Raw genomic sequence first — 14,567 nt, 5'->3', positions numbered from 1 at the left:
TCCGGTCTCCGAATCGTGTTACGATTCGAGCTCATTTTAATCCTCAAGTTGTCAATTTTTAAGCTGGCGACAATGGCTCTTACGCTGTCTGGTCGTTGAGACCTTTTTGTGTGTGGCCCGGAGGCTTGTTTGGCTGGCGACGATGGCTCTTACGCTTTTGCCCGTGGGCTTTTTGTAGGCTTTGTTTTCCACTCGTTAAGGTCTTTTGAAATAATTTTGCCTGACCCGTCGTCGGTTCCGGAAGAACCTCGATTTTAAGTCGTTATCGGTGATGTTTTGAGCACCTCGGAAGGTTCGTAGCTCGTAGGCTGAGTAGGTCGAAGCCTTGTGATTTGGAGCTGACATGGTCGAAGCTTGTTTTTGCCTGTTGAGGGAAGCCTATTTTAACCGGTTCTTTCCGAAGTATATTCAAAGTAATGGCTTGTGATTTTGCTTAGCGACGGTCGGGCGTCCCCGAGTCGCATTAATTTGGCTGTATCAGCCATTTTGACCGTAGTCATATGTGTTTGGCCGGAGCCATTTTTGATCCCGAGTGATAGTTTAGGCGTCTACACCGAGGGTATGCCCTTTCGGGATTCTTACAAATGCGACGAATAGCTTAAACTTCGGGATTTTGAGTTTCATGCCTGTTGAGGTCTTACAGTTTTATCATGCCTGTTGAGTCTTACAGTTTGTCATGCCTATTGAGGTTTTACAGTTTGTCATGCCTATTGAGATCTTACAGTTTGTCATGCATATTGAGGTCTTACAGTTTTTGTTGCTATGTGGAATAGATCTGGTTACGCCGAGTCTGCCTGCTCGGAGTCTTACAATTTTGGGTTTTCCAGTGCATGGCGATTAACGACAGTCTTCGAGTCATCGAGTTCGCTTAGGCTCGAAGGCCGCTATTCGTGAGCTCGGAGATGCCTCGTCGCGGCCTTATGAGCCTGGAGTTCAGACCCTGGGGTCGCGCCGGTGCCGAATTGTTGGCGCTAAGTATCCGAGTATCTCGGGATGCATTTGGTGGAGGGGCCTTTGCCCTGAGCATGTTGAAATCCCCTTTTCTGGAGTACGAGATGCTGAAAAGTATTCTTTATTGCTTAGCGTAAATATACATATTGCTTCATCGTCATGAGATCGGCCCGTGCGGGCGCGGCTCCTCGGACCATTTAGTCCAGTATATGATTCTCTATTAAAACTCAATCTGCCGTTCCCCGGTCCTTCTGAGGGGATGACGCCCTTAAAAGAAGACCATCGCTCGTCGTTCGGCTGTAGAAGAAGGCCTATGACTTCGTCGGATCCTCTTCTGGGGGTGTATTGCTCCGCTAATAATCTTGCTAGCGAGACCCTCTTCGGGGCGAAAATCTGACCGAAGGAAAAGAGCGTGGTGGGTTCTGTTAAGGCCTCGGGATCTCCGACTGGAGTTAGAACCTCCGAATGTCCCGGCCGATTATCTGCAAACAGTTTAGTGAAAAGATAATAAAGGAGCGGAGCAGTTCTTTCTTACCGCGGGATGCATAAGCGATGTTCCGAGATTTGATATGGCCCTACTGTTTCGGGGTGTGGGCCCTAGTACATCCCTCCGCTGTGTTTTAGTCAGGCTTGGCCGAAGATGTGGTTTTGCCTACCCTTTGATCCTTTCAAGGGTGGAGGTACTGGTGATGCGTCATATGGTAAGGAATTTCCCTTCGTCGCGTATTGCTCTCTGTCAACTGTTATAATTCCGCCCCTTGCGTGGGACTTCATCCTTTTGGCAAGGTGGGGTCGACGCTGTCTTTGGGCGATGTGCCCGCGGCCATCTGAACAAGACGTCCTTGCCTTACGCCTCCTTTGACGGTATAGGACTCGGCGTTCCGGTCCGAGCTTAGACGGGCTGTATCAGGAGAATGGTCTTTCTGCTTGTTGTAATGACCGCCGTTTGGAATCAGTTAAAGATTCGAGAGGCGGTCGTGTTTTGGACCAGCGGTCCGAGCCGCACTATTAACCTCGACCCGACAATGTTGATGTGTTTATCGAACTACCTGAATTCACGAGCACATGTTTTATTTGAAATAGATCAAATGAGGGAGAGGGTTACCAATGCGTCAGTGTGAGGCCGAGGCGAAGTCTCAGTGCTTTTTTGCTGGATGTAAGGGCGTCCCCCGGAGCTGTCTTTTCCTGGTAACGAGCGTTTTTACTTTCCATTTCTATGAGTCCTTGGAGGGTGTTGTCGCTTCTCCACTATTGTGGCAATACGTCGCGGCTCATTTGCTTCGTTCTTCCTGGTTTCCTTCCTCTCTTGGGGCTGAATTCGAGCCTGATCGCTCGACGGAGCTCGGCGATGATTTTTATTGAGTAGCATGGTTGTGCTCCTCTTGAGCTGGTGGCCACTTTTGACCCCGTGGTCGTGCGCGTCATGCGGTTCCCGCGCCAGTTTGTGGTTTCCTCGGGGCAGATTTGGTCGAATAGGTTTGGGTCGTTTGGTGTCCCAGGTTTCGCCTATGGTGATCACGATGTTCGGTATAGCAATGCTGAAATAGTACTCTGATGGGCGAGGTGCCCCTTCCGGCCATGCCTCGTCGAATCTGGCTCTGTTGAAGATTCTTCGAGGGTATTGTCCTCGAGCCATTTCCCGATTGTTGAGAGGTAGATTATGTCTCGAGGCGTTCCTCCTATCCGCGGCGTACGGGTGGTATCTCTCTCTGTTTGTCATTAGTTTCTTTGTCGGGAGCCTGCTTGGGTATAATAAGCCCGAGGAGGCTCCCAGATGGTCATCCACGGCCCTGATTCGTGGCTGGTGTCGGGTACGGGCGTCCGACCCGATCTTGACTGGGTATCTGATCAAGCTTCGTTTGAAATGCCCCGCAGTCGTTGGGCTCGGTTCGTTCAGTCGCCCCAAAACCGGGGGCGATCTCGTTCGTTCTATCAAGGAGTGAGGCGCGACTTCCCGTGGCATTTCATTCTCCCTTTGTTCGGCCTCGGATGTGTCGGGCTCTCTCATTGTTGCTTTGACGGCATCAGCGTGTGCCTCTACGGAAGAATCTGCTGGTATGGTAAGCGAGTTTGTGAGGCCAGGTGCCAAGCTACGATGCCACGTCGTAGTTCCCTTTGAGAGTGTTTCCCCCAATCTCTTCATCGAGACGAGCTCGAACTCATCATCTTGAAGGTCGTTGCCTAGTCCCGCACACGTGTAGGCGGCGATGTGCTCGTCGGGATCCGAGGTCCTATTGTACTTAGGGAGTTCTGGCATTCCGGACTTTTGTGCAACGGGTTCTGGGACTGCTTCTTCGGGGAATGACTGCCGCATGAACTTCCACGAACCTGACTCGATCCTTTCGGAGAGATCCCCGAGCATCTTTACTATGGCAGGGTTGGTTACCAATCCGTTGTTGCTTGATCTCTCGGGTACTTGTTTGGCGGGGGTAGCTATTTCCGGCACTGTTGTGCTGGGAGTTTCCGGGTGGCTATGCAACAGAGCAATAGCCAACTGCTCTACCTGCAACATTTCAAAAATATCGTGAAGACTCACTTTCTGTGCTTCTTGAGCCGGGGTCTTTTGAGCTTCTTGTCGGTCGCTGTGTCGTATGCTCCTGTTGGCGTGAGAAGTTTCGTCGACTTGTTGTGCATCCTGCGGATCTGTGTCTATTAGAATCGGTCCGGGTGTATTATCGGGATTATGCGGTGGCGCTCTAACGGCCGGGACAGACGCGCCGTTTTCCCCGTGGTTTTCGAGGTTGTCGTTCTCGACTCTATTTACCGAGCCAGACATTTTGACCTGAAATCAAAGGATCTTGGACAAGAAAAAGTATGAAAGATAACGTGCGTTTGTGCAATGAAACCAGCAAGAAAATAATCACTATTATTTTTAGCCCCACGGTGGGCGCCAAACTGTTTACCGTAAAAATGGTAACAACAATGAAATTTGTAAATGGGATTCTAAAAATACGTGATCTATTCTCAAGCTAGTTGTTTAGAGCAGTGGATGCTAAAAATACGAGAGCTAATGATGAAATGCAAGCTAAAAACAGGTCGATAATTAAACCTAAAGGCTTATTGTCCGGGCTTGTTTTACCCAGGGGATACGGGCTAAAAGAGGAGTCGAGCGAGCCAAGGAATCTGCTGCCCGGATGTAGGACTGGTCAATGAAGGGCCTCTGGGTCGACGTTTAGGTCGAGCTCGAGGTATCGGGGGTAGTCGGGAATGGGATAACAGTTAGAATATAATCAAGCAAGGCTCTTTATGGCCAATACCAAGTAATAAATGAAGAATAAGTAAGAAAGCGACAGACAATAAAATGGCCTCGGCCAGTGAGAATGAGCAAATTAGAAAGAAAAGAGAGAGAGAGAGAGAGAGAGAGAGAGAGAGAGAGAGAGATATTATTGCACTTGTGGAGAATAATGGGAGCAACATTAACCCTTTCCAAAGTAGTGTGGGTTCCCTTTATATAGGAGGCGAACCCGGTTATAGTACAACGTGCATTAATTGTAAAGTATGGAGATGGGACGGCTAGACGCGGCGCATCGGCGTAGGCTCTGGGTAGGCCGGCTCTGTCAGACTTAGCCGCGTGCCTTGGGAGTTTCCCCTTCTGCTCTAGCCTCGACCTTCGTCTTATTCGAGTCGGGCCCCGACGGGTCCCGAGGGAGGAGACTAGGTCGTGGCTCCACGTCCTCGGGGTCTCGAGGCATTCTTTCGAAATGGTTTGATAGCGAGAAATCAAGCCCTCTGATTTTGCCGCGTACAGGACTGATTGGTATAAAAAATTCGTAGTTAAAATTGTCACGACCAAAACCTATGGACCGCAACGGGCACCCCATACCTTACTCAATCGAGTACCAACATACATATCTTTCTTATCGTAGTCTTGGCAAATGGGCCACACGGGGCGTCATGGGCTAACCAGAATAAACATAAGGGAATACTCAATATAGGACGACCCAACCTGATATAAAAACTTATACGTGTGACATACGGGCCTATAAGGACAACATGATCATTTGTAAACTAAACATAGGCCGACAAGGCCACATAAGTATCCGTATACATGACATATATCTACAAGTCTCTTAGAGTACATCAGTGTCATAAAGGTCGGGACTGAGCCCCGCCATACCAATCAATACATGTCCTAATTATACTGACCAAATAAGCAACTCCAGAGCAAGTGGAGCGCACCAACATCTTCTGTTGAGCTGATAGCCTACTCGGAGGACTCTCGATATGTCTATCGGGTCCTGCTGGCATTAAACGCAGTGTCCCCAAGCAAAAGGGACGTCAGTACAAATAATGTACCGAGTATGTAAGGAATGAAAATCAGTAAATAATAGACATGAGAGAAACATGAAGTAAAAGACTCGACATGTAAGTCTGAATGACTCTGTGAATCATTAATATATATAATGCCATGCATATGCGTATAAACGTCATGTCGTGCATATGTACATGTGTTCATAACATCATCAAGCCTCTGAGGACACCCCATCATATCATCTCGGCCACTGTGGGCAATCATCAATGTATACCAGCTGATCAGGTGGTGGTGGGGATATATATATATATATATATATATATATATATATATATATATATATATATATATATATATATATATATAATAACGTCATTTGGTCATGGGTCAATGTACATGAATGCAATACATGAGAAGTACGTCAATAAAATCTCTTGGAATATCATAAGACTATTATGCCTTTGAGTAATATCATAAAGTAAACTTTTTTCAACTTATGTATTTTTCTGAGACCCATGAGTAGATGATAGAATAATATGACACATGGGAAATCAAGAGCATAAGCATCTCTAATATTTCTATGAATAGAGTCATTTATGGAAATTTCACATTTGCTTGTTTTGTTTGTGTCGTATAGATCATGCCAAAAGAAAAAAGAGATAGCCTTAACATACCTGAGCCGATTCTCTTGACAATCCCTCTAACATACGTCAATGGCAACAACACATAGCGACGGATCGAAGTAGAAAAAATCCGTATGTTGTTCTTGAGAAAGATTGTATCATACTTCCTTAGAATCGCATTTTACGCTGCTGTAGCGTTATAAGGGTTCATAACAATCCCCTTGAGAAAGAAAGTTCCATCCGTCAGGGTATCTAATGTTGTTGGATCTTTGCAAGTAACGTTATCAATAAGAAACCAAAGTAAGAAACGTTGCTGGTCATATCTTCTAAATTGCATTCATGTAAGAAACCAAATTAGGCAACTTATGTCCAGTTTCTCTAAATTATCCAAAGGAGAACTGTAATCAAGGCAACCTTATGCCTTTTGACTCATCATGGACATTTTTCCACTTTGGCTTGGCTTAATGCCATGTGGCAACCCCAAAAGAATATCCTTATCCACTTAATCTTTCTTAATACCACAATTATCCATACCATTAATCAATTATTCCCATAATTAGGAATTATCTCAAAGATACTTAAAATACTATTTAGTTTTAACACACTTTATACAACTTACTATCATGGTCATGTGGTATCTTGTGTGGCACGAGTCCATGAATACGGGGTATTATACTTGGACCGTATTTTATCCCCAAATTGCCAAACTTTGACGAAATTTATTTTTTCGATTTGCCTACCCTCTCACCTTCACGAATTTACCCATCGCTTGTTTAAAATAGCATAGTGCTTATAATCTCAAAATAATCTCATTCCCGAACTTACGTCGGTTAACTTATGACGAAACTTCAACGTACGAAAATATGGGATGTAACAAAAATCGAGTTCAAAAATACTTCTGCGACACATGTATCGTACACACAAATATACATGGATGTACATGTGATACACATTTGATACAAATATAATACATATGTGATACACAAATGATACATAGTGTGATACACATAATTTTTTTCATGTTCATCTTCTACTTAGAGTTTTCAATTCAAACCACCTCACAACTCTACCAAATCATCCCAAAATCGAGATTCAAAACCCTTAAGGTGTATCCAATCTATTCTAATAACACCCACTAGAAAACAAAAATTTGATTTTGGTTACAAATAGCTAATATTGGCAATATTTGGCTAATATTAGTAATATTTAATGAATTTACAAATTTTTGTTATAAGCTACTTATAAATGGACATAGCTGGTAAGTACCCAAAAATATTGATAGCAAAAGACATTATTCTTTCTCTCAAGCTTTATACAAGTATTGTCGAGATTTTCAAATTATTCTTGATTCCGGTGGGAACATTCTGAAGCTCAGGCTTATCTTTCCTTCAATTCTCTTTATTTTAATCGCTTTGTTCTTCATTACTCTATATTATTGGATCAATATAATATATGTGTCTATAAATTACGTTACAAATTCAACTGTACCATTTTACGGGTAAACAGTTTGGCGCCCACCGTGGGGCATAGATAATTGTGGTGTTATTTTGATCTGTTCATCTTATACTAACGTGCTTTAAAGGTTTTTCTGTTTTAAGCATACCCGGTTATGGCACACAATGATATCAACAACTCGCTCAATGTTGGAACAAACTACAATGACGAGCCCGTGGACAATCTCCATGATGGAAATCAATAGGATGGTTCAACTATTGAAACCCGTCTCGATGGGAATGAGTCAACTCCTAACCGGGTTGAAATAAAGATTCGACATGAGAGGAGTTCTACCTTGATGATATGGATGGTCTGCCGGTGGCTATTACCGTAAAAATATTGAGAGGACAACAATGAAAAATTATAGACCATCTCTCAAGACAAGATCGGATAATGACTGAGCTTTAACAAGCAATACCGGGGGCTTCAAATAATTCAAATGGTAGAGTTAGAGTCCCCCCGGCGTCCCTATAATCAAACGGCACCAAGAATCGGTAATACCATTACTAGGGGGAAGTTCGGAAGAAACAACAATCAAGATGGTGGTGCGGGTAGTAGATCTGAAAAGGAAAAAACGTAGGCGATTCTTTCAAAGCTGAACTCATGAGGTTTACGAGGAAAATAAATGTTCGAATAGATCAAAATGCTGAAGAATTTCATGCTCGGATTGATCATCTTCCGAGAGCATCTCCGGTCCTAAAGGGCCTAGATTCAAAGAAGTATAAGGAGTTATCATTTAAACCTAATGCAGCTCCGGAGTTGATTCCAAAGATATTTAAAATCCCCGATATTCCAAAATACGACGGAACAACGGATCCACAAGAACACGTCACAACCTACACCACAATTATGAAGGAAATGATTTGGCTCCGTATGAGATCGAATCAGTTTTACTAAAGAAATTTGGTGAAACCCTAACAAAAGGGGCTTTAATACGATATTCACTTTTACAATACTCAATTGATTCTTTTGAAATGCTTGCAATTCTTTCAACAAAGCTCACGCCGGAGCAAGAAAAGTTAAAGTTAGAAAAATAAATATTTTTCAGAATCACTCAAGGAGACTCAGAGTTGTTGCGAGAGTTCGTGAAAAGTTTCTAAAAGGAACGTATGTTGTTGCCGACAGTACCAGATGAATAGGTAGTAGAAGCAGTTATCAAGGGTCTTAATCCCTCAAGCTTTAATGCCTCAAGGAAGTTAAAGGATATTTTATTAGAATTTCGAGTAAAAATTGGGGCATATGTTCATAACAGGTACGATTCAAAGATTCGCATAGAAGATGATAAGGTAACTAAATCGACATTTTCCACGGCCCGGAATCGACGTCAATTGAACTTTGATCGGAGGCATCTCAGACACCATTTTGAACCATACCCTCCAGGATCACGAACTGACATGAGGCAGGGGCTTACCCGAAGCGAGTCGCTAGAAAGTAACTTCGATGAAAGACAATAATGTCTACGAATGATGGGGACTATTGCATCAGAGCAGCAAAAACCGAGACAATAAGTATCGGAATCATCTAAAGATGGCTCCAGAACAATCCATACAGAATACCGGAGATAGCCCGAACTGGCTCCGGAATAACGGAAGGGACTGGAGACTTCCAAATAAAGGACTAGGGACTGCCAGACCAGCCCCAGATTTTTTTTAGAAGGAATCAAAATTAAGAATCCACTAGACCCAATAAATTTCATCCCCGTCATAATTCTCTTGCAAGGTATATTTGTTCATTTCTTGTAAATTGTCGTATATGCAAAGTTATAGACATTTGTGTACTTTCAAGGAATGGAATGAAGCAAAACTCGCACTTTATAAAATATTCTCGTATATGTTTGAATGAACAAAATTATTTTTAATATTTGCTCATATTTAGAAGCAAAAAAGGATTATAAATCCGAATAATTATGCCCAGATGAACATGGGACGTCCTCTTCATAAGCAGCGTAAACATAAAGGCCCTCTCTTATGAAGCCATTCAATCAAATGGATAAATGTCCGATACCTTATTTTTCGATCATAAATTAACCGGATGCATTAAATTTTCGGACTTTATCAAAACGAGAAGTACAAATTCTAGGCTGTGAGGTTATAAAAATTTTTGGGTTCAACTATAACCCAAGAGTTAAAACTCAAAGAAAGGTTTTTGGGTACAACTAAAAACCCAAGAGTCAAAACTCAAAGAAAAATTTTCGGGGTTCAACTAAAAACCCAAAAGTCAAAATTCAAAGATTAAAAATTCAGGATGAACACTAAAAACCCGAGATCAAGCTTTTGATAGTACTTATTTAGTGCCAACCGATCGTCGACGAGAGAATAATAAGTTGTCATTTAAGTCCCTAAGTTCTGCACTCTTTTTTTTATTCACCCGATTTTTATCCCGATTGGATTTTTCCGACAAGGTTTTTAATGAGGCAGTAACGAGAGTGCAAAACTTTCACTTCCCGGTCACATCACAGTGAGTAACCGAAAAATGTAGGGACTATCTATATATGGTGAAAACCGGTCTCAAAAGATGAGCGAATTAGGAAGCAACACGTGTCAGGATGGCCGATCAACAGTGATTCAACCATGTTGACACCATATACAAACCTTCAAATATGACTGTTGTAGAAACGTTATGGAAGACCCCAGCCTATATTAATTTTATCTGCCTTTACTGGCTTTTGTTAGCCTTTATTAGCTTTTATTATTATTTATTACCTTTTAATTATCTTTTATTGTAGCATTAATATTAATAATTAAGGGGCATAATTTATAATCATACACCCCATAGCTCTAGTATAAATAGAGGTTTTTATTCTATTGTAAGGGGAGAAAAAAATACTAATAGCAAAAGACTATTATTCTTTCTTTCAAGCTTTATAGAAGAATTGCCGAGATTTTCTAATTATTCTTGATTTTAGTGGGAACATTCTGAAGTTCAGGCTTGTCTCCCTTCAGTTCTCTTTATTTTAATTGCTTGGTTCTTCATTAGTTTATTTTATCGGATCAATTTTTGATCCATATATCTACAAACCACGTTACAAATTCAACGTATCATTTTTTCAGTAAACGATTGGTATATGAAAAACGATTAGTATTTGACTAACTTTTCTAAATAATTTTGATAGTATATTATGAGAGACATGTAAAGATTGACTTTGCAATTTGATATTATTAAAATATCTTTCAATCAGCGTGGTACTCGTACTTTGGAATCTGCAAAAGTGAGTTCAATCGAGTTATTTTGATAGTAATTATTTAGATGTATCTTTCTTTCTGCTTAGTTCTCATGCTTTCGGATCTTCAAAAGAAGAGCCACTTGAGTCTAGATACGCCACATAATATACTTTGTTCTTCTCTTTTTTATGTTTAATCTTATGCCATTTTAGGATTGGAGTTGTATGCGACTATACGCAGAGTGGATTTAAAATTTTAAATCGTATTATACTCATTATTTTTTGTGACAACAAAAGTGACTTTAGTGTGATGCATCATCTATTCAAAAATAAAAATAAGATTCAAAGATAGAACTGCAAACTATAAGGAATCTGTTATAAATAGAATTCTATTTATGGTGAATGTTCATATTTTAAGAGATTCTAGGGTTTATTACTTGGTGGCTAAGTCGCACTCTCCCTATAAATAAAGGGTTCTATTCCATTGTAATTCATCCCAAATTCAATAAGAATTCTCTCTCCCTACTTTTCTTTGCAATACTCTTCTTCTTCTTTTATTATTTCATAACACGTTATCAGCACGAGACTCTAACCAATTGAGTAGAAGCTTTGTGATTGAGCATAATGATTGTCAATTATTCCATAAACTTCCTTCATGATTAAATTATGGATTCAAGGTAAGTATTTTACCGTATTTTTCTCTTTTATTCTATACTTTGATTTTAAATACAAGCAAAGACAACAAAGTTTGATTATAACTCTAATGGAGTTTGTAAGAAATTATAACCACCTGAAGTAGTAAAATTCTATGCCTCGCCATGATGAAATTCATGTATGATTGTGGGCAAAGAATTGAAAACCCATCCCATTGAATTTGCTCCATTCTCATTCCCTTAAGAGAATGTGATAGCAGTATGTGATAAGTCTGAAAGAAGACAAAATTATTACTATGAATGTATCAATGGATATGGACGTGGCAATAGACGAAATTATAATCGTCATCATTTGTGGTAATGAGAACAATAAGGATTCTCAAAATAATCTTTCACTCTGTGAAAAATATTTGTCATCGATTTGACATGAGATTTTGTAAAGCACATATAGATGATTGATGATGTGAATGTGACAACATCTGATTTATGAATACATATTCATTATTCAAAGAATATGAACGTGCTAGTGGTAGTGAATATACCGCACTCACCTCTAAAAGGAGGTTTGAGATGATATAAGAAAATAATGTCATATTATGGCATGAATGGTCATTGGTCACGTACCATTGTACGCTAAAATTATTTGGCATTGTGATTGTTAAAGACAACGTAATACAAGAAACAGATCTTGCATATAATTTTGACCATAACCATAATTGTATAACTTTTCTCTTAAAAGAGATATTCACCATATGGGTGTTGATGAATTTGGGCACTACAAAATTAATTGTGAAATCTGCAAGAGCCAATTATACTATTTTGGAGAAACCCAATTAATTACCAATAAGGTATTGTGTTGTAACTTATTCAGTTTCCAAAGTATACGCGAAACGGTTGATTATATTGAGACTATAATATAAGGAAAGATTTAATATCTTCTATTACTTCAACTTGTGCGGGGTAATATGTTATGGGTGAAAGCTACCGCTTTATTCTCCAATTTGTACTACATAAACAAAAGAATACCACAATGAAGTGGATATTTATGATATAAAAATTCATATCATAATAAACTTGGAGTTTATTCATAATTGCACACATCATGGTGTAAACATAATTGGTTTAGCCACGTTAATTCAAGTATGATGTGTAGAAATAAAAGAGAATTCACATGGGTAAATATTAAAGAACTAGAAAGTTCTTTACGAATTTTCTTACATTGGTTTGTTCTCATTAATTAATAGACCAATTAAAATTGGGATTGTATCCCATGAATGCTGGAAATATCAAAGGTGAATATAGGCCCATTCACCTGCCATGTATACCACATAAGATGCATCTATGAGATGGTTACATGTGCAATTATTATTGACCCGCAACCTGGTGTTTGCGAGGTAACTTGCTCAATAATTTAATATAGAGCATAATTTCCAGATTTTTATTCAAGATAGTTCTTCTTGATAAGTTGGTTTACATCACAGTTGATTTAGCAAAATAATTTATTGAGTGCCTCCACTTAATAGCTAAACTATTGCTTATGAGAACAAAGTTATCTATATCAGTTTGATATAGGTTATATACGAAAGTATATTACATTCTTCCCTCACAAGTGGTTTCAGGGTCAGGAACCAAATAATTCTATCTCATCATTATTGATGTGTGGTGTATATTTTGATTAACACCATAACGCATAAAGATGGATTCTCAAAGTTGAGGAAACAAGTTAGTTTTTCCAACATGAGGGGGAGACAAGATACAACAGTTGAGAAAAAGTTACATGGAATGAATTATCATTTATACATCTAGATCCTCGAATAAAATGATATGAACATGAAGTTCATAAAAGGATAATTCATGTGCAATTTATTGCAAAGCATGCCAGACGCATTTACTGACCCAGAGAAAGTAACTATATTCTCATTGCAAATGCTCCTATTAGAATAAGTCCTAGAAGGACAAAGTCTATAGTACGCTTAAAGCATATAGACAAATCGGCAGAGGCGGATCCAGGATTTGAGGCTTATGGGTTACTACCGTAATTTCAGATTAATATGCAATAATAACTGGGTTCACAATCAGATATTTACTAATATTTGGTGAATTTCCTAATATAAATACAGGGTCTACGCAAGACTTACTGGGTTCCCGGAAACCCGTAGTCCATGCACTAGGTCCGCCCCTGCAAATCGGTTTCAAATAAACTTCTTGATAAAGAAGATGAGCAAATGATCAAAATGATCATAATAAAGGAGGCAAGTGATCTAGAAGATCACATGACATAACACTTCATAAAATCTCAAGAGAGATTCAGGTACCTGAAAATATGAATGAAGAGATCTCTATGTTATGTCTTTATGAAAAAATATTGAAACTGATATAAAATGTTTGTCGACGACATCTATGATAGCGCTAAATATATATATGAGAATCTTAAGTCTGAAGAAACAATTCAAATATAATTGGTTTCATATGAAAGCCATGTAGTTTTGAACATGTAGTTCAAACACTTGAAAGTATAAGTCAATGGTATGTGCAATCAGTTTTCGATATCTTATATGTCTAGCATGACATGAAAATTTGATATGCATCTAAAGTCTATTATATGGCTTATATAACTTAATAATCCCTGAAGGATTTAAATTGCTTAAAGCATATAGAATTCATGGTCATGAAGTACTACATCCCCAGTGCAATTTGTGCACATGTATCTTGCTATAACTATATGCATGATAATATGATAGCAAGAGTTTTCACCTCTATTTGAAGATATTGAACTGACGATTCCAACAAGACCATATGAAGACAATCCATCTCTATCAAGAATGATGATTTCAAGGTGCAATATATTCATTCAAGTTAATATGGCTGATTTGTTTATCAAATCTCTACCAAAGATCTTTTGAAGATGGTGCACAAGATTGGAATGCAAATGCTTAAGGATGTGAAGTAATGCTCTTATGAAAGGGAGTTAATACGCGTTGTACTCTTTTTCCCTTACAAGGTTTTGTCCCACTGAGTTTCTCTTGGAAGGTTTTTAGCGAGGCAACCAAAAGGCGTATTGTTAGATATGTGTACTCTTTTTCCTTTACTAGAATTTTTTTCCCACTGGGTTTTATTTTAGTTAAGGTTTTAACGAGGCACATTATCTGTTGAATAGACATTCAAGGGGGGGTGTTATAAATAGAATTCTATTTATGGTGAATGTCCATATTTTGAGAGATTCTAGCGTTTATTACTTGGTGGCTAAGTCACACTCTCCCTATAAATAGAGGGTTCTATTCCGTTGTAATTCATCCCAAATTCAATAAGAATTCTCTCTCCCTACTTTTCTTTGCAATACTCTTCTTCTTCTTTTATTATTTCATAACAGAATCATAATATCTCCACTCTAATCTTTTTGCTCTCATATTTACGTACCCCCTCCCCCCCCCCCC

Source organism: Nicotiana attenuata, unplaced genomic scaffold (genome assembly GCF_001879085.1).
Source record: "Nicotiana attenuata strain UT unplaced genomic scaffold, NIATTr2, whole genome shotgun sequence".
Classification (NCBI taxonomy): domain Eukaryota; kingdom Viridiplantae; phylum Streptophyta; class Magnoliopsida; order Solanales; family Solanaceae; genus Nicotiana; species Nicotiana attenuata.
Note: the sequence above shows the minus strand (reverse complement) of the source record.